At 38.3% G+C, this 21,498-nt stretch overlaps 1 pseudogene across 1 annotated transcript in view; it reads right to left on the bottom strand.

Moving 5' to 3' along the window:
• Window positions 1-3,830: 3,830 nt before the first annotated feature.
• Window positions 3,831-21,498, bottom strand: part of LOC310718244 — a 36,001-nt pseudogene continuing 18,333 nt past the window's right edge. Inside the window, exon 2 of the transcript XR_014538265.1 lies at window positions 3,831-3,924. The product of XR_014538265.1 is annotated as an uncharacterized misc_RNA (transcript). The remainder of the gene's footprint in view (window positions 3,925-21,498) is intronic.

The raw sequence follows: 21,498 nt of genomic DNA, 5'->3' as shown, positions 1-21,498 counted from the left end.
TTTTAGCTAAATAATGCTCATGAATATGACCATTTATATTTTCACAATAAAATTTCAATGAAAAACATGAAATAACAAATCAGGTATTTACCTGATTTGTTATTTCATGTTTTTCATTGAAATTTTGCACTAATGAATATACTTGCTCACAGATGGTCACCTCTTCTCTCAGCCTGGCTTCCACTACTCTTTCCCATAACTTCATGGTGTGACTGATCAACTTAATTCCCCTGTAGTTACTGCAGGTCTGCACATCTCCCTTATGTTTAAAGATAACAGGCATCCTCTCACCTTCCAGAATCTTGTTAAACAATCTGGTTGAAAACTCCACTGCCATCTCTCCTAAACATCTCCATTCTTCTACCGGTGTGTCATCTGGTCCAACCGACTTTCCACTTCCTCTCTACTAATCCTATCCACTTCCTGCTTCACTAACTCCACATCATCCAACCTCTCTCTCTCTCTCTCTCTCTCTCTCTCTCTCTCTCTCTCTCTCTCTCTCTCTCTCTCTCTCTCTCTCTCTCTCTCTCAAAATACTCCCTCCACCTTCTCAACACACTTTCCTCACTAGTCAACACATTTCCATCTACATCCTTTAATGCTCTAACTTGCAACACATCCTTCCCACCTCGGTCCCTTTGCCTGGCCAATCAACAAATCCTTTTCTCCTTCGTAAGTGTAAAACCTCTCATACAACTCCTCATATGCCTTTTCCTTGGCTTTCACCACATCCCTCTTCACCTGCTGCTGCATCTCCTTGTACTCCTGCCTACTTTTCTCATCACCCTGTCGATCCCACTTCTGTTTTGTTAACCTCATTCCCCTAATGCTCTCCTGCACTTCCTTATTCCACCACCACGTCTCTTTGTCTTCCTTTCTATTTCCAGATGTCACACCAAGTTTGTTTCTAGCTGCCTCTCTTATCACTCCTGCGGTAGTTTCCCAATCATCCAGCACCTCTTCACCACCACCGAGCCTCTGTCTGACCTCTTCCCTGAACCTCACTCTACACTCTTCCTTATTCAGTTTTCACCATCTTACTCTTCTTTCAGTCCTCACTCTCCTCCACACCTCCACTACACTCTTACTGTACTCTTCTTTCAGAATCACCCCTACACCATTTCTCTTTCCATCCATGCCATAATAGAACAGTTTAAACCCAACTCCCATGTTCCTGGCATTACTCCCATTCCACTTGGTCTCCTGAACACACAACATATCTACCTTTCTCCTCGCCATCATATCAGCTACCTCTCTCCCTTTACCAGTTATAGTACCAACATTTAAAGCACCAACCCGAATCTCCACTCTCCTACACTTCTCCTTTTCCTGTCATCTCTGTAGACGTCTTTCTCCTTTGCTTCTCCTCCTTTGGCCAACAGTAGCCCAATTTCCACTGGTACCTTGTTGGCTAACGATGCCAGTGGCGGTCGTTGTTAATCCGGGCCTCGACGGATCCGGCATGAAATTCTTAATCGTGACCCGCATTTTCGATTTGGCACATGTTTTACTCTGGATGTGCTTGTGCCTCCCTAATGGCTATGAAAGACTTTTTAGTGAAATAATGCTTATGAATATGACCATTTATATTTTCACATTTACTTGTAAAAACTTGATTTGTCATTTCATGTTTTTCATTGAAATTTTGCACTAATGAATATAAATATTCATATTTTACAATAACTATTTTGATGAAAAATTTATTATTCTGTCTAAATTTATTTTGTCATGTCACCTTTTCATGCACTTATTGCACTTTTAAAAATAGTTTTTAATGAAATGATGCTAATGTATATAAAAATTCATATTTTAACAATAACATTTTAATGATACTGTAAGGTGGGAAACCACCCACTGGTCCAACGACGGTTTCCAGAGGCGTGGCGAAGGATTCTCGTGGTTCTAGTCTTTCCTTTCACATTAGATAAGATTGGATTAATGTATTTCTTAATTTTGGTTATTGACCTCTTATCTAACTCCAATTAGATAAAACATAATAAATATTTGCATAGGTTGTTATTTTACTAATAGTATAATTTTGATGGATGTTTGTTTAGTTATTCTGATTAAACTCTGGCATTACACTCGTTCATTCGGTTCTCATAGTCGCACATGATCCTAGTATGGGCCCTATAATTAATATACTGGTCAACGGTCCTAAGTGAATCAGTATTGGTCGCTGCCAGAGGTTGGACTATACGCTTAAGCGGCCGCTCTCTGCGTGCTCAACTTTAAACATACTTTATTTAGTCCCCTTAGAGGTGACACTTAATTATTACCATAATTATTTCTAACCACAGGTAATGAAAAGAATAATATTGAAATAATCAGAGGTTGAGGCTGACCCTATTTAGAGTGATCAGAAATGTTACTCTAAACAGAAATACATATTGTTAGCATCCACGCTTCTAAGTACACTTAAACTAACGCCAAGTGCTAGTAGTATCTCTCAAATCCTCAGCTGATGTATTATTCACTATCTAACTGGGATTTAGGCCGAACCTAGCCTGATTTTATTCCTTACGGTAACTACGGATACAACGTTATTACTTGCAGTGTCAACATTTACCGAGCAACACAGAATAATATAAAAAAAAACAATTTATTAACCAGGTAAGAAAATCACAATTCAAAGCCAATTCATAGTTCAATTAAAATATAACACAAATACAAACCAATAGTATTTACATTTAAACAGGAAATATAAAACCTTTCATACCTGGTAAAAGACGACACAGTAATTGATCTGTTTACAGATTCCCTGAATTGTTGGTCAGTTCTCCTTAAATACCCAGATAGAGTAAGCATTATGTAAACATTATTTAGCAATGGAAGTTTGCCTTGATTGGTTCTTACAGACCTGTGGGAGGCACCTCGCCTGTATACATTTGTAGTGGAGCACACGCCCCTTGCATAGAGTTATGTTTTCTTAAATCTTTTAAACCTTTTTTATTATTTGTTTTATTGCTGTGGGAATGGGACCTGTGTACCAGTCGCGATAAACCTTTGTAAAGAAATAAAACATGAAAATTTTCCGTCGTTATTTACATGTGATATGACCTTTCTTACACATAATCATCTGGTGTGCTATAGAATGTCCTGTGTTTGAGAATGTAAAAAGAAAAGGAGGGGTAGAGGGGTCAGACATTTGTCTGCAGATCTACCATTTGTATGGAGATGTGGTGTTTGAAGACCAAGGGTAGCTCTCCGGGGAGCCTACTGTATTCCAGATAAAGTTCTGGTTCTCGAGAGGGGTGTTGTGGGGTCTTGGTCAAGTCAAGTCAAGTCAAGTTTATTTGTATAGCGCTTTTCACAACAGACATTGTCTCAAAGCAGCTTTACAGAAAACAACAGTGAAGGTGAATGGTGTGCGTTTGTCCCTGATGAGCAGCCGTGGCGACAGTGGCAAGGAAAAACTCCCTTAGATGATATGAGGAAGAAACCTTGAGAGGAACCAGACTCAAAGGGGAACCCATCCTCATATGGGTGACATCAAAAGTTTGGTCATAAATCTTTCAACAATACAGAACAATTTGTGATCATCATAGATCCAGCATCAGCTTCTCCATGCCAGGGCCTTTAAACACTCGGCATCTACTTCTCCATGATCATCCATAGGTCCATAATCTTCACGAGGTGGGACGTGACTGGAGCTGGCCAAACCTCAGGATGCCTCGGGATGGGGAGAGAAAGAGAAGCAGTGGAGAGGAATTAGCGTAGCTGCTGTTCATGATATTAACAGCACAAGTTGATAATGTGCATGTGATCAGATGTTCTGGAGCACAAGGTTGTGATGTGATGTGTGTGATGTGTGTTATGTGTAGGGTCCCCTGCCGTGAGTCCTGGAGGAAACGTGTTGTGTCGTAAAGAGTTCCTTTGATGTTCTTGTTGCCTCGGGCACCTACACGGCACAGACCCTGCACTCTCGGGCATCCATGCTGTGTTCTCGGGGAGGGCCGACCTTTTGGTCAGGATCAAGCTAAAGTCTTACAATACTTTAATATATTTTCATGAAATTATGATTATGAACATGAAATGTAATATTTTAATAAAAACAATCACATTTAAATTAAAATAAATATTTTTTTTAAACCATTCTTTGTCATCACGTTTTGCATTGAACTTTTGCACTTTTTAACGGCTTTTGGGTGAAGCGAACAGTGGGTGATGCGAAAGGTCTTATATCTGGGCTATGTGATCTCAGAAGGCCAACGTAAGATATCGCAGGACCGAATACAGTGGCTGCGGCTCTGATGGACCTGACTGCGATGCTGAGAAAATGGTGCTGTCACATCCTTTAATACTGTACACCTCACATCAGGTAACAGCTATTTTACATAACCTCAACACACTAGATATGACAGCACGACGTAGATCTGGTTATGAAATTGCGCTCTTGGTGACAGAAAACTAAACCACTAGGCCTTCTTCTCAGCCGTATTCAGCTGTAGTAGCGCTGCGTGATCTGCTAGACTTTATTGACTTAGATGGTTTTGTTGACACACACGGTTGCCTTAAACACATTGAACAAGAGACCTCTTGTAGGCCTGATCTTTTAGATACGGCCCTGGAAGAGGGGAATTTCCTATATGTAGATAGATCATGTTCAAACCCTCTGATGTGTATTTATGTGGATATGCGGTTGTAAGATTACCTGATGAAATAGTAAAAGCTAAATCATTACCATACACATCTGCACAAGCTGCAGAGTTGGTGGCCCTTACAAGTGCATGTCAGATGTCTGAAGGTAAAGTAGTGACTATATACACTGATTCTAAGTATGCTTATGGTGTTGTGCATGATTTTGCCTAAACACGGAAGCAAAGACACTTTAAAACAGCTGATGGAAAGCCTATAGCACATTTTAATCTCATAGGCGACCTCTTAAATGCTGTTCAACTCCCTGCCAAAGTGGCCATAGTTAAGTTTAAAGGACATGCCGCAGGTGATTCGGAGGAAATTTGTTAGCGGATAAAGTAGCCAAGGAAGTCAAGTCAAGTCAAGTTTATTTGTATAGCGCTTTTCACAACAGACATTGTCTCGAAGCAGCTTTACAGAAATCAACAGTCAAGGTGAATGGTGTGCATTTTTTCCTGATTGAGACTGTGGCAAGGAAAAACTCCCATAGATGTTATGAGTAAGAAACCTTGAGAGGAACCAGACTCAAAAGGGGAAGCCATCCTCATTTGGGTGAAGCAGCAAACAACCAGTAAATTTGGACACAGTACATACAAATCCTGAGATCCCAATGATGACACATATCTCCAATATACCAGATATTGACCTAAAAAATACTTCAGAGTCAGCCATAAGGACATAAAGTAATGGGCATAAAATAATAATAAATATATTTATAATAATATAATTTATAATAATAAAAACAATGTAAATCAGATTCTGCTGGTATCATTAGAGATATGACTGCTCTGCCTAAACTAGCTTTAATAGTGTTGGTGAAGCCTGCATTGAAACAGGCTGAAATTGGACTGTTGTTCTCCTGGCAGTACTCACAGAAATGAGAATGACCCCATCTTCAACTACTAAACTGTCACCTTTTAAAATTCTAATTGGCCGGCCTTTCCCGACCCCATGGGTCAGGGGACGCACAGGCATTTCTGTCTTAGGTAACATGGAAGTGATTGTGGACGACTACGTTTCTGCCCTAGTTGAAAATTTGAATTCTATTATTGCTGATGTCTCACTAACTCTTCCTCCGCCCACAGAAACTGTTCTAGCTGTAATTATCTAACTGATTATCACCCACAGTGGATACACGCAAGCAGGATCAAAACAGCACCCCCTTAATCTGTGCACTAATTGGTCTGTTGGCCTATGAAACCTACCTAAGTGAGTATTCAGGACTGAAATAGTTGAGAGCCCATAAATAGATCCTTTCTTTAAAGTAGAAAGGGGGCCACTGAGTGAGTCAGTGATCTGACTCACTCGACTGCTATGTTTAGCTTCTATAACAATTATAACAATAGCTTTTATAATTCTACAACAATATGTGCATAGTTGTAATTACATTTTGAATTTTCCTTATTCTCTTTGAACACATCATTCAGAGAGAAGAAACTGCTATGTACACCTGATAATACTGCTTATAGACATATTGAAAAGCACTGAGAAACAATTGTCTCATGATGTCTTAGAGAACATGAAATAACTGCTGACAAAGTTTTTTGAGAAGATTAGGAATTTATTTACCAAATAGGAAACAGCTTTAGATAATTAAGTTTCGTTTGGGCATGATAAAAATCTAACAAATATGCAAATGTTCATCACAACAACTGTTGTGACAAACAATGGATTGAAACAAATCTGACTTTCTTTAAAAAAAAAATAAAAATAAAAATATTACATTTCATATTCAAAACCATAATTTCATAAAAAATATTAACTTTTTCATAAAAATATGTTATTGTGAAAATATAAATTTTTATATTCATAAGCATAATGTAATTAAAAACCAATAAAAAGTGCAAAACATAAACTAAAAACTTTCACATGACAAACCATGGTTTGACAAAATTATGACATTTTACATAAATATGCAATTAATTAATAAAATTTTAATTTTCATATACAGAAGCATATTTTCATGAAAAACAGTAAAAAAAAAGTGCAATAAGTGATTGGAAAAGAATTCATGATAGTCATGTTTGGCAAAAATAAGAAGTATGAAGTTTTGATATACATAGGAATAATTTAATAAAGAAATGTGATATGACAAATCAAGTTTTTGAAATGTATTGTGAAAAATATTACTTTTCATATTCATTAGCATAATTAAACTAAACACTATTACAAGTGCAACATTTCTACGCAAAAGTTGATATGAAAAACAATGGTTTGAAATTAATTACCTTTTTTTAATAAAAGATGGATTGTTTTTATTAAAATATATAATTTCCTATTCATAATCATAATTTCATAAAAACGTTAACCCTAACCATAAAATTATAAGTAATTGTGAAAATTTAAATCATATGATCATGGAAAACCTTTAAAAAAGAGCCATAACTGAATCAAAAACAAAAAAGTGACCATGCAAATCATGTTTTTAACAAAAAGATGACATTTTCATAAAAAAAGAGATAGTATGACAAGATATGAATTGTCATATTCATAAGCATCATTTAATGGAAAACAGTAAAAAAGTGCAATTTGTAAGCAAAAAACGTACATTATAACCATGGTTTGAGGGCGTAATCGATCTTGTCATGGAGTAGGACGTGGTTGTTAGAGGGCTCCGGTGGATTATTGTTATAATTGTTATAATTTCGAGCTTTTCACTTTTACTTTTGCTCTCAATCCCTCGGTTTACCCTCGTTGTTTGTATATTTAAATCTAGAGGTAGGTATGGTCTGGTAAAACTTCTAAGACCCGTAGCACAACTCAGTCACAGCTGCGGCCTGGTGCAACAGTTGCGGCCTCGCCTTCTCGTGATTCACCTCCGTGTGAAGGGCCCATCGTTTCACAGGCAGCTTCTAAGGAGGATATTGACTCATTAAAGTCGGAGCTGCTGTCCTCTCTGAAGTCCGAAATCATCAAGGTATTCAGGGCCCAGCTACGTGCATTGGAACGCACTTTGGGAAACGATTTACTGACAATAAAGTCGGAGCTGCAGGCGGTGAAGGCGCAGCTGTCCAGCGATAGAGCTGCGAATGAGGCTGCGGTGCGGGAACGAAAGGGCACCGTAGTTGAGATAGAGCGCTCACTTTCTGTTTGCACTGATGATATCGCTGTAATGAAACGAGACATACACCGTCTTACTGCTGAGTTCAATAAGCTGGAGACCAAATACGATGATCTGGAAGCTAGATCACGACGCAATAATGTCCGGATCATTGGTGTTCCTGAGGGTCCCAATAGCTCCACTGTCGCGAGTGTTGCCATGCTGTTGAAGGAGGCACTGAGCCTGGAGTAGAAGCCAGTTCTGGACAGGTCACATCGCACTCTACAGCCTATACCAAAGCCCGGTGAACGATCATGAGCCATTGTGGCCAAATTTCACTATCACAGCGAATGTCTGGATGTTTTACCCCAGACAACATTTTCATGTGGGCCCCATGCGGGTTTTTGATAGGCTGTCACTTGGGCCCTGCATGGGCAATCCAAATAGGGCTCAGAGAACTTTGTCCATCGGCTCCACATGGGCCCCATGTGTGTTTGCCCAGAGGGGCCATTGATGGGTCCATGGTGGGCTCTAAGTGGGACCCGTATAGGTGTTCTTTATATGGGCCTATTTGGGTCCCAAATAGGTGTTAAAAATGGAGAAAAACAGTGGGCTACAAAAAGGACCCTTATGGGGCCCACATGACTTAATCATGGGTCAACCCACAAATGGCCCCTTTATAGGGTTGTTGTGGGACCACAGTGGGTGAGATTTGAGTCCCATTTGTTAATTTTATCATTGATTTCTGTGGGTGAACTTAATGTGCTACTATGGAAAATCCACTGTCAAACCATTTTAAACCTCAGTTACAATGTAAAACTGTGCCTGATCAAACATAAAACTAATATTAGTTGATTTTATGTGCTGCTCTATGTTTAAAATTACATGGTTGAGTATTTGAACTGTGAAAAATAAATGACTTTAACTCAGAATGTGTAAATCACATTTAATTTAAATTAATTTAAATTAAAAACAGAAACAGGAATAACAGAATTATTGAGTAAAATAGTTCACTGGTGGGTCTATGCAGATTCCTCAGCTGCACACCTACAAAACAGTAAAGAAAGAAAAGACAAAAAAGGCAATTTAGTACATTTTAAAATACTACCATTCACAGAAGCATCTAAAAAAACATGCATCAATATAATTAAGACATATCCTAGAATCTCATCAGTGAATTGTTCCCACCTCTGCCTCGCACATTAATAACTTATGTTATTAAGTCATGGAATCCAGTCATGGAAACCAGTCATGGAATCCAAAACTTATGAATGAAACAATAAAAATATCAACCTTTCGTCTGAACTTGACTCTTAAACGGATATTTGGCCATTGCCAAAAGCCAGTGATTAGAACCATTGTTCATATTTATTCTGATCAGCTGAAAGTTGTCACACCTAGGATCACGGTGGCCCAAGAAAGGTTAATGCACTGTAACTGAAGAAAACATGTGCAATTAGAAAAAACGCCAGCAAATTGAAAAAACATCTTCATCAGTTAAACAACACGTGCTGCAAATCCTTACAACACAACTAATTAATTTGCACTGCAAATAGCACAGACCACAAAATAAATGTTTTATGGGGACCCCAACAAGTGACGAACCCGGGACTGCTTGTTCAATGTCTATTCATCAGTCGTGTTGTCGATGATCTGAAAGGTGAGTTTTTTGTTTATGGCTTTTTGTTCCAAAAGCCAAGGAATCATAAATAAACAATGATAAAATAAACAAACAACTCACCTTTCAGGTCTTCGACAACACCACTGACAAACAATAAGCAGTCCCAGACGGGTTTGTCACTTGTTGTGATGCCCTAAAAACATTTATTTTGTGATCGGTGCTATTTGGTTGTGTTGTGAGGATTTGCAGCATGTTTCTGTGTTTGGTTGCATTGTGGGGGTTTGCAGCACGTGTTGTCAAACTGATAAAGTTTTTTTGTTTTTTTTATTTGCTGGTGTTTTCTTAAGTTGCAGCATTTTGAGCTCTCTCAGCCACCGTATAGGATGCCTTGAGGATAAGAAATTTCTAAGATATTTTTTCATTTCAGGGTGGAGTATTCTCCTTAATTAAACAGAGGCAAAAACAGTGATTGGGATAAAATATTATTAATTGTGCAGCCCTAGCTATAGGTTATATGACTTACACTTCTGGCTGTACTGCCGTCCGATCATGGTCCTGCTGGGCTCTCAAAGAACATTTGTGAACCATTTACCAAGCGCTTTCTCCAGCTCTTTCTTACTTACAGTTTTCAGCAAAGGTTATGCTTCAGGCTACCTGTAAAGCAAAACAATGTATATAAAGTAGAGCATGCTACTGTATCAAGCAGGGCACAAACCCATTATTTGTATGTATAAAGCATGCAAGTTACATAAGCATAAGACTATCAGAACTAAAAAAAAAAAAAAAAAAAAAAAAAAAGACTAAAAATCACAAGGTTGTAATCACCTTCTAATCCACCATTTGCCCAAACTGTTAAATGATTTGAGTAAATGATGTTAAAATTACACAATACCATGCAAAAAGTTAAATGCATTAATATGGTGAATTTCAGGCTTTGTTTGTGATTAATGTCTAGAATAACTAGTGGGGCCTTGAACACAGATCGATTATTAAATTCGTACTGGTACACCTGGTATACTGGTACACTTTAGACCAGGGGTCACCAACCTTTTTGAAACTGAGAGCTACTTCTTGGGTACCGATTAATGTGAAGGGCTACCAGTTTGATACACACCGTTTTCAGTTTGATCTGAAATATCACATTTGCTCAATTTACCTTTAATTATATGTTATTATTTATAATTAATGATACTCATCTATGTGAAGACACTGATCATGTTAATAATTTCTCATAATAATTATCAACAATGATTTAACAAAGTAGGAAACAGCTATTTTTTTAGAAAAGGCCCGCGGGCTACTCATGTGGTCCTTGCGGGCACCATGTTGGTGACCCCTGCTTTAGACCGTGAATTTGAACTGACCACTGTAACATTAGTTTAAGTGACTTACTTATAACGATGTTTTGTCTTTAAAAAGCCTTATTGGAGCTAACACAGCAAGTGTTCGACTTGACTGCACAAACCCGAAGCAATTTTTATTTGACATAAAAATACCCTGAAAGCGATTCGGAAGAACACGGAGTTGTCTGCTCTCGAATTTGTCGGTCTGCACTGCACAGCTTCAAGTCAAACTCATCTCAGTTTGTGGTGTCTATGCGCATGCGTGAAGTCTCGGAGCCAAAAGCTGGTGGTTATAACACATGTTATAAAAGCTGGTAAAGAGAAAGATTACTCCACAGTGCTTTTACTGTTTCACCCTCCTGTTATCACGAGGACACTATATGGAGAAAACACGGGTGAAAATGGTTTAAAAAGTCGTTATTTCCACATTTTTTATGTTCAGTTTTCCACAGGTGTTTATCTCTGAGGTAAACCAGTTCAATCTTACCTTCGTTATATCGTGCCTGTAACTTTATTTACCACAAATATTTCAGAAGTATACTTCTTCTTCTTCTTCTTCTTTCGGCTGCTCCCATTAGGGGTCGCCACAGCGGATCATCCGTCTCCATACCACCCTGTCCTCTATATCTGCCTCTTTTACACCAACTACCTGCATGTCTTCCCTCACCACATCCATGAACCTCCTCCTTGGCCTTCCTCTTTTCCTCCTACCTGGTGGCTCCATCTTCAGCATTTTTCTACCAATATAATTCATGTCCCTTCTCTGCACATGTCCAAACCATCTCAATCTCGCCTCCCTCACCTTGTCACCAAAACATCCTACATGGGCTGTCCCTCTAATAAACTCATTTCTAATCTTGTCCATCCTCGTCACTCCCAACGAAAACCTCAACATCTTCAGCTCTGCTACCTCCAGCTCCACCTCCTGTCTTTTACTCAATGCCACTGTCTCTAATCCATACAACATCGCAGGTCTCACCACAGTCCTATAAACTTTCCCTTTCATTCTTGCAGATACTCTTCTATCACAAATCACTCCTGTCACTCTTCTCCACCCACTCCACCCTGCCTGCACTCTTTTCTTTACTTCCCTAACACACTCTCCATTACTTTGCACTGTTGACCCCAGGTACCTGAACTCCTCCACCTTCTCCACCTCTTTTCCCTGCAACCGCATCACTCCACTGCCCTCCCTCTCATTCACACACATGTACTCTGTCTTACTCCTACTGACTTTCATTCCCCTTCTCTCCAGCGCATATCTCCACCTCTCCAGGCTCTTCTCAACCTGCTCTCTACTCTCACCACAAATCACAATATCATCTGCAAACATCATAGTCCAGGGAGACTCCTGTCTGACCTCGTCCGTCAACCTGTCCATCACCACTGCAAACAGGAAAGGGCTCAGGGCCGATCCTTGATGCAGTCCAACCTTCACCCTGAACCAGTCTGTCGTACCTACTGCACACTTTACTGCCGTCACACTGTCCTCATACATGTCCTGCACCACCCTCACATACTTCTCTGACACACCTGACTTCCTCATGCAATACAACTCCTCTCTCGGCACCCTGTCGTACACTTTTTCTAAATCCACAAATACACAATGCAGCTCCTTCTGTCCTTCTCTATACTTCTCCATCAACATCCTCAAAGCAAATAAAGCATCTGTGGTGCTCTTTCTCGGCATGAAACCATACTGTTGCTCACAGATGGTCACCTCTTCTCTCAGCCTGGATTCCACTACTCTTTCCCATAACTTCATGGTGTGACTAATCAACTTAATTCCCCTGTAGTTACTGCAGGTCTGCACATCTCCCTTATGCTTAAAGATCGGTACCAGCACACTCCTTCTCCATTCCTCAGGCATCCTCTCCCCTTCCAGAATCCTGTTAAACAATCTGGTTAAAAACTCCACTGCCATCTCTCCTAAACATCTCCACGCTTCTACCGGTATGTCATCTGGTCCAACCGACTTTCCATTCTTCATCCTCTTAATCGCTACTCTCACTTCCTCCTTACTAATCCTATCTACATGCTGCTTCACCAACTCCACATCCTCCAACCTTCTCTCTCTCTGATTTTCCTCATTCATCAGCTGCTCAAAATACTCCCTCCATCTTCTCAACACACTCTCCTCACTAGTCAACACATTTCCCTCTCCATCCTTTATTGCTCTAAGTTGCAGTACATCCTTCCCAGCTCGGTCCCTCTGCTTGGCCAATCGGTATAAATCCTTTTCTCCTTCCTTAGTGTCCAACCTCTTATACAGTTCCTCATATGCCTTTTCCTTGGCTTTCGCCACATCCCTTTTAACCTGCTGCCGCATCTCCTTGTACTCCTGCCTACTTTTCTCATCACTCTGTCGATCCCACTTCTGTTTTGCCAACCTCTTTCCCCTAATGCTCTCCTGCACTTCCTCATTCCACCACCACGTCTCCTTGTCTTGCTTTCTATTTCCAGATGTCACACCAAGTACTTTTCTAGCTGCCTCCCTCATCACTCCTGCAGTAGTTGCCCAATCATCCGGCACCTCTTCACCACCACCAAGCCCCTGTCTGACCTCTTCCCTGAACCTCACACTACACTCTTCCTCCTTCAGTTTCCACCATCTTATTCTTCTTTTAAACCTTACATTCCTCCTCTTCTTCTTCGCCTCCAAAACCATCCTACAGACCACCATCCGATGCTGTCTAGCTACACTGTCCCCCGCCAACACCTTACAGTCTCCAATCTCCTTCAGGTTGCATCTCCTACACAGAAGATAATCCACCTGTGTGCACCTTCCTCCACTCTTATACGTCACCCTATGATCCTCCTTCTATTTAAAATACGTGTTCACCACTGCCATTTCCATCCTTTTAGCAAAATCTACCACCATCTGCCCTTGCACATTCCTCTCCTTAAAACCATACCTACCCATCACCTCCTTATCACCTCTGTTCCCTTCACCTACATGCCAATTAAAGTCTGCCCCAATCACCAATCGTTCTTTCCTAGGTACACCATCTACCACTTCATCTTATTCACTCCAGAATCTTTCTTTCTCCTCCATCTCACAGCCAACTTGTGGAGCATAGGCACTGATGACATTTATCATTATCCCTTCAACTTCCAACTTCACGATCATCACCCTATCAGAAACTCTCTTCACCTCCACTACACTCTTACTGTACTCTTCCTTCAGAATCACCCCTACACCATTTCTCTTCCCATCCACACCATGATAAAACAGTTTAAACCCACCTCCAATGTTCCTGGCCTTACTCCCTTTCCACTTGGTCTCCTGAACACACAACATATCTACCTTTCTCCTCTCCATCATATCAGCTATCTCTCTCCCTCACTCCGTCATAGTACCAACATTTGAAGTACCAACCCGAACCATCTACTCTCCTACACTGCTCCTTTTCCTGCTGTCTCTGTAGACGCCTTCCTCCTCTCCTTCTCCTCCTTCGGCCAACAGTAGCCCAATTTCCACCGGTACCCTGTCGGCTAACGATACCTGTGGCGGTCGTTGTTAACCCGGGCCTCGACCGATCCGGTATGAAATTCTCATTTGTGATCCGCATATTTGATTTGGCACATGTTTTACGCTGGATGCCCTTCCTAACGCAACCCTCCCCATTTACCCGGGCTTGGGACCGGCACTAAGAGAATACACTGGCTTGTGCCCCCCTAATGGCTGGGTTTAATATTTCAGAAGTATACATTAAATAAAAACAACAGTAAAATGTGATTAATTTAAAACAAAACCTAATTTCTTACCGTGACAGAGATGTCAGGTTATCCAGGTCAGGTCAGGTGCTCCAGTGGTAGTGAGTGATGACCGTTTCTTCAGAATCAGAAGGCGGGAACACAGGAGCCTCTGTGAGCTGCACTACCGATTCTTAATTTTTTTTTAACTAAAGGTCATACTATGTTATTTGTTAATAGATAATATTTTTGTTAATCTATTAAACTTATAAAACACGCAAAAAACATATCAATTAAATTTATCATCAATTAAATAATTGAATGATATATTTCTTTTGACAAATATAGCTAAATATAGCCCAAATGTGGGCAATACAGGGCCATCGAATAAACAAAATGGGCAACCTAACTTGGGCCCACATTCAGCCCATCAAAGTGCCCACTCTGACCCCATGCCCACGTGATGCCCATATAACCCATATAAAACCCATGTGGGGCCCACATGGACATGTTGGCTGGGACGGCACACCAGAGAATTACAGCAAATTCAGTTTAAGGGCCTAAACAATTTTTTCCCCACCATACGGTAAAAACCGCAAAAGCACGGGCTGCATTTAACGAGGTGCAGCGGCAGCTTCTTTAACTTTACGCACTTTGTGTTGTTGTGTTCGGGTTTTTTTTGTTTATTTATTTATTTATTTTTCTTCAAGTGTTATTTTTTTACAGGAATCAAAGTGTAAGTGATCCGGAAAACTTAATGTTTGTTTCATAAGCGCTTGGTCGATATATGTTGGGAATTAATTTTCCTCTAGAAACATTGTTTATATGTTTATGTAGACCGGGGGTGAGAAGCCGTGAACTAGATATAGTTGCGCATGATTTATGTTGTAATGAATCTGCTGGAGCCTTCTCTTTGTTTAGGATAGGCTTGTTCTTCGTGTCATTAGCACATTTATTTGTGTGGGCGGTAGGTTTCTTTTTTGTTAGTTCATGTTGCTGTCCCCTGGGGTAACTGTTAGAATGGGGACTCTACTTGTGTTTTGGGTATGTGTTTGTGTGTCGGATGCGCGCGCAGAGTAGTGGGGGGGTGGGGTTCCCCCTGGCTTCACAGGTCCTGTTTTAATCTTTGTTTTTGGATGAATGGCTGACACTAATACAGACTCACATTTAGCTGGCAGTGGTGCACCTGTCCGGTTCCTTATATAGAAATAATAGGGGTATGGGTAATCGTATTAAATGTTCTAGGGTTTTTACACAACTGAAACGCTTACGCGCCGACATAGTATTTTTACAGGAAACACACCTCTGAGTCAGAGATCATCATAGGCTTCACCGTCCTTGGATGGCCACCCCTCATGCCTTAGAATTGAAATTGGAGTGGAAAGGTCACCACCATACGGTTTTCACCTACCCATATAATTGCAGATAGGAGTGGCAGATATGTAATTGTGGCTGGTACGCTGATACAGACCAAGGTTCTGCTGGTTAATATTTACGCTCCAAACTTTGATGGTCCTGATTTTGCGAATAGGTTACTGAGCAGTCTTCCCTTTATAAATACCCATCTGATCATTTTTGGTGGAGATTTGAATTGTGTTTTGAACCCTGTTTTGGATCGTTCTAGTTCTCGTGCTGTGTCTCAATCTGCGATGTCTAAAACGTTCTCCTATTTCGTGTCACAGAACGGCTTGGTAGACCCATGGCGATGTCGCAATCCCGGGATAAAAAAAATTCTCATTTTTCTCCCCGGTGCATCATTCATATTACAGAGTTGATTCTTTTTTTTTTTTATTAATAGCCGTCTTAAACGCTCCGTTGTATCTACAGATTATTTGGGCACTGTGAACTCTGATCATGCTCCTCTAGCATTGGATATCCAATTCTTAACCCATAGACCCACACAATCTCTTTGGCAGTTTAATTCGCATCTCCTGGCAGACAAGGATTTCTGTGCGTCTATTTCTAAAGCTATTGAGAAATTCTTGTTGTTTAATCATCTTGAATCTACCCCATGCTAATTATTATTAGAGACTCTGAAAGCCTATCTCAGGGGGCAAATCGTTTCGTACTCTGCTTTCATATATCGGGAGCACAGAGCTAAACGCAGGGAAATTACATCGGCTATCAGCCAACATCGTATTATGAATACGGTCACAAACCGAGCAGATTGTCAGCTCATCAGCTAAAACGGCAGGCTGCATCACGCCTAATACCGCAGATTAATAATGACTTAAATGTTACCGTTACCGATCCCAAAGAGATCAATGCAGCATTTAAGTCATATTACTCTGCTCTTTATAAATGCCTTACTTAGCTTCATTAAAGGCGATGCAGTCTAATAAAGCCCCAGGCCCAGATCGCTTCCAGGTGAGTTTTTAAAAATGTTTATCGATAAATTGGCACCGCTGCTCCTTTGTGTGTTCAATGAATCTCTGGATCAGGGCGTGCTAACACCCACTTTCAGTCAGGCCTCGCATTTGCTGAATGCCAATGTAAAAGTGCTGGCGAAAGTGATTGCATCCTGGTTAGAAAATGTACTACCACGTATCATATCTATGGAGCAGACTGGATTCATAAAAGGGCGACATTAATTTTTTCAACACTCATACATTTTTCAATATAATTTACTCTAAACAGTCATCTCCTTTCCCTGAGGTTGTAGTCTCATTGGATGCTAAGAAAGCGTTTCATAGAGTCGAGTGGGAATACCTGTTTGCAATATTAAAGAAATTTGGGTCTGGTGATACATTTGTCTCCTTTTCCAAATCTCCGCAAGCCAGTGTTCGTACAAATTATATTAGCTCTGATTATTTCAGTCTCGGGCGTGGAACCCGGCAGGGGTGCCCACTGTTGCCACTGCTATTCGCCCTTGCCATTGAGCCATTATCCATTAAACTAAAATCCTCATTAGCCTTTAAGGGTATAACTCGCAAGTGGGTGGAATAACAGGTATCCTTATATGCTGATGATTTGTTGCTATATGTGACTGATCCTGCAGACTCTGTTCCTGTCATTTTATCTATCTTGGATGATTTTGGCTCTTTCTCAGGATATAAACTGAATTTCCATAAGAGTGAGTGTTATCCGGTAAACAATACCGCTCTACAACTTTTATTCTTTAGATAAATCGCTAATTCTTTTCTTTGGGGTGGAAAACCGCCCAGAATCCATAAGACTTTATTGCAGAGATGTAGGCTCAGTGGTGGCGTTGCTTTGCCCAATTTTCAAATATACTACTGGGCTGCACATATCCAAAAACTGAACTTCTGAAATTCTGTAGATCATCCTCTGTATCTGCTCTGCTTTTCTCACCTTTTCCAAGCAAACCATCCCGATATACTGACAATCCAGTCGTACTGAACACACTTAAGATTTGGTTTCAGTTTAGACGTCACTTTAAATTTAGGGCTCTATCAGCAGGAGGTTCCTTGAATAAAAATCATTTGTTTTCCCCGTCACTTTTAGATTCAGCTTTCTCACTATGGCACGAAAAACGCATCAAGCAACTTTATAATTTGTACAAAGATGGCGTCTTTAGAAGTTTCACCAGCATGTCCTTGGAGTATGGGCTGCCAACAGCTAATTTTTTTCGATATCTCCAAGTCCGCAGCTTTGTATCTAAATGCCTTCCCAATTTTTCCTCTGTACCCCCAAAGCAACCTTGGGAGAGTTTAGTCATGTTTACTCCACACCAGCGTAGTTTGTTTTCCCGGATATACAGTTTCATTTTATCTCTCAATAGCTGTAATACAGATTAAACCAGGACCGCTTGGGAGGAGGAGTTAGGGCTGCAGTTTGGCGACGAACGGTGGGAGAAGGCCGTAAATAGGAAACGGTCTTCCACTTCCTGTGCCCGCCTCAGTCTAATTCAGTTAAAGGTTTTGTACAGAATTCATCTTTCCAAATCGAAACAGGCAAAAATCTATCCCGGGGTTGAGGACAGATGTCATGCTTCCCCCTGTCATTTAAGTCATATGTTTTTTCTGTGCCCAAAATTACATACATTCTGGACAGGTTTTTTTCGGCATTATGTCCTCCATATTTGAGGTGCAATTGACGCCATGCCCACTGATCGCTATATTTGAGGTTACCAATGAGTCGGTATCACTGAGTTCTGTACACAAAGATGTTTTAGCCTTCTCGTGTTTGTTGGCCAGACGTTGCACACTTCTGCACTGGAAAGCAATAGGATGTCCCTCCATCTCGCGGTGGTTTACAGATTTGATGTTTTTTCTTAAGTTGGAGAAAATAAAATATACACTGAAGGGTTCTACTGTTTTTGCAAGTGGCAACGTGTTGTTTCTTATTTTAGGAGACTATGGGTGTTACCTGATTAAAGATCTAAATCCGTTGAAATTAGACTGTATACATAACCTTTCTTTTGTTTCTTCAGTTGTTTTAACAGGGGGATGTGGGGTGTGTGTGTGTGCTCGTCTTTGTCTGGGGGTTTGTTAGTGTTTTGTGTGGTGGGGTGGGAATGTTTGCTCTTTGTTGTACAAAAAAGAAAAAAGGAAAATTTCTGTTTACATTTTTGTATCTGTGATTGTTGATTCTTCAATAAAAAGATAAACCCATGGTTTGCTAAAAAAAATATTATTTTTTTAAATAAAAAGATTAAATTAACTGGTAAAATATAAATTCTCATATTATCTCATATTCTCATATCAGAATAATTTTCATAAAAAAAAAACTGTTGAAAAGTGCAAAAATTTAATGAAAACCGTGAAATGACAAATCAAGTTTTTACAATTTATTGTGAAAATATAAATTCACATTCATAATTTTACAAAAAAAGAAAATCAATGCAATAAGTAAACGAAAAAGATTTCATGATAAACCATGTTTTGATGTAAATTTGACTTTTCTTTTATAAATATGAAATTAATTGGTAAAATATAAATTTTCATATTGAAAGGAGTTTCAGGAAAAACTGAAAAAAAAAAGTGCAAAATTTCATTGAAAAATGTGTATGACAGATCAAGTTTTTGCAAGATAATGTGAAATTGGGACTTTTCATATTCATAGGCATCATTTAACTATAAAAACAATGAAAGTGCAAAAAATCTAAGCAAAAAATGATAATGGTTTAAAAAAAAACTTTCTTAAATAAAACATTTATTGTTTTTATTAAAATTTTTAATTCCATATTCAAAATCATAATTGCATAAAATGATCAATTATCCCTCATCATAAAGATACGAGTTATTGTAAAATATACATCATATGTTTATGAAAAACCTTTAAAAAAGTGCTATAAGTGAGCGCAAAACAATAAAGTGGCTATACAAATCAAGTTTTTAGAAACTTTAAAAAAGTGCAATGTGTAAGCAAAAACATTAAAACCATGGGCTGAGAAAAATATAACTTTTTAAAAAATAAAAATATAATATAAATGGATAAAATTTACATTTTTATATTCATCCAAATAATAAAAAGTGCAAAAATTCAATGAAGAACGTGATATGACAAAGTTTTTACAAGTCATTGTGAAATTATGACTTTTCATATTCATAAGCTTCATTTAACTAAAAACCGTTGAAAGTGCAACAATTCAACGCAAAACGTGATGACAATGGTTTGAACAAAATCTGACTTTCTTTTATAAAAATTTTTTTTTTAAATATTAAATTTCTTATCCATAACCATAATTTAATCAAAAAATATGTTAACCTTTATCATAAAAAATTGTTGTGAAAATATGAATTTTCATATACATTAGCATATTTTCATTAAAAACTATTAATAAGTGCAATAAGTGCACGAAATGGTGACATGACAAAATATGTTTAGACAGAAATATAACGTTTTTCATAAAAAGAGTTATTGTAAAAAATATGAATATTCAAATTCATAAGCACAATTAAATGAAAAAACGTTAAAAAGTTTAATCCATGAACGAAAAACTTTTACATGACAAACCATGGGTTGACAAAAATATGATTTGTTTTACATAAAATATAATAGTCATTATGAAAATATGAATTTTCATATTCAGAAGCATATGTTCATGGAAGACCTTTAAAAAAATTGCCATTAAGAAACAAAAAACTAAAAAGTGTGCCCATACAAATCCTATTTTGACAAATACATATGAAATCTACAATTAAAATGATAGTTATTGTGAAAATATTAAATTTTATATTTAAAAGCATCGTTTATTGAAAAACCATTAAAGAGTGCAATATGCAAACCAAAAAATGTACATTAACAACAATAGTCTTAGAACAATATAACTTAAAAAAATAAAAATAAATTCATGAAAAAAATGGTAAAAAGTACATAAATTCAATGAAAAACGTGACAAATCACGTTTTTACAAAGTAATTGTAAAAATATCAATGGTCATATTCGTAAGCATTATTTCACAATAAATCGTTAAAAAAGTGCTATAAGTGAATGAAAAAGGTTTCATGATAAACCATGTTTTGACATAAATATGACTTTTCTCATATAAATATGAAATTAATAGGTAAAATCTACATTTTAATATTTAAAGAAATAATTTCATGAAAAATCTATAGAAAAAAAGTGCAAAAATAAAAAATTCTATGCAAAGCGTGTTGACAAACAATAGTTTGAAAAAAATTTGACGACTTAAAAATATTATATGTATAAAATATTATATATTTCAAATACTATTGACTATTGCAAAGTATAAAAAGAGAATGAAATGCGTTAGAAAGTCATGATTAATCAAAAACGAACTCAAAACCCGTTTTTTGCAAAGAGCTGTGGCGACCCCTAATGGAAGAAGCCGATAGAAAGTTGGTTAGTTTTTTTGTGTGCTGTCAAGAATGAGCTTCTTGAAAATGCGATTTCGCAAGTCTCAGGCTTCTAGGACAAAGAGAAAGCGGTTTTTCGAACTAAGCAAATATGCAAAAACAGCATGCATTTCCCCATGATTTTTTTCCATGTTTATGATGAGATATTATATTACAAAACATTATCTGACCAAAATATGACATTTTTCATAAAATTATTAAAGTTATTTAAAAATTAATAATTTTCATATTCATAATCATAATATCATCAAAACTGTTAAAAACTGCAACTAGCGAATGAAAATGGGTTAGAAATTCATAATTGATGAAAAAAGATAGAACACCACATATTTGGCAAAGCTTTTTATGTGCTGTCAGGAATGAGTTTCTAACGGGCTG

Source organism: Silurus aristotelis, assembly GCF_946808225.1.
Source record: "Silurus aristotelis genome assembly, chromosome: 23".
Taxonomy (NCBI): Eukaryota; Metazoa; Chordata; class Actinopteri; order Siluriformes; family Siluridae; genus Silurus; species Silurus aristotelis.
This window is presented reverse-complemented; position numbering and strand designations above follow the sequence as displayed.